This window comes from Lupinus angustifolius, chromosome LG01, assembly GCF_001865875.1.
Source record: "Lupinus angustifolius cultivar Tanjil chromosome LG01, LupAngTanjil_v1.0, whole genome shotgun sequence".
Classification (NCBI taxonomy): Eukaryota; Viridiplantae; Streptophyta; class Magnoliopsida; order Fabales; family Fabaceae; genus Lupinus; species Lupinus angustifolius.
Genome location: NC_032009.1, coordinates 23,607,844 through 23,608,567, shown reverse-complemented (window position 1 = coordinate 23,608,567; position 724 = coordinate 23,607,844).

Genomic DNA, 724 nt, shown 5'->3' with positions numbered 1-724 from the left:
ATAGTAGTAATGCTCAAACTATTTTTAAAAGAAAATTGAAACACTTTAAAATACTTAAAACAATTTTCAAAAATAGTATGTAACGAGTTACTTCATCTCAGTAACAGGTTACGAGTGTGATAAAAAGAGTTATCCAATTTAAAACTGATCAGAGTAATCCATTAATGTCTTTGAGTAACAAATTACCAGTGTTATTAAAGTTGAGTAGTAATCGACTACTCAACTTGCTGTAATCGATTACTCTAATTCGAAAATAAATGTTCAGTGGACAGAACATTTGGGTAATCATTACTCAATGCTGTAATCGATTATTGAGAGATATTGCATCATTTTTTCAAATTCAAAGTGAAGGAGTTTCAATCCAAAAGACATGTTTTCATTCCAATCAATTTCTACCCTTTCAAAGGGACCTAATTGGAAAGCCTATATAAAGACATTGAAACCCACAATCACTACACACAATTTTCATACAACTTTCACACAAGTTCTGAAAATTCTCTCACTATTTTTCTGCATTTTTGCGCTCATTTCTTAAACTTTCAAAAGAGAAATTTTCTGAGTTACTTGAAGTAATTGTTTCAAAAGTTTTACAAACATATTGAGAATTATTACTAAGTATACAAAAGAGTTGTTTGGATTGCAAGTTACATCACTTTCATACTTGTAAAGGCAATTCCACCATTGTTGAACATTCTTCATTATTATTGCAGAATACTTTCTTTCA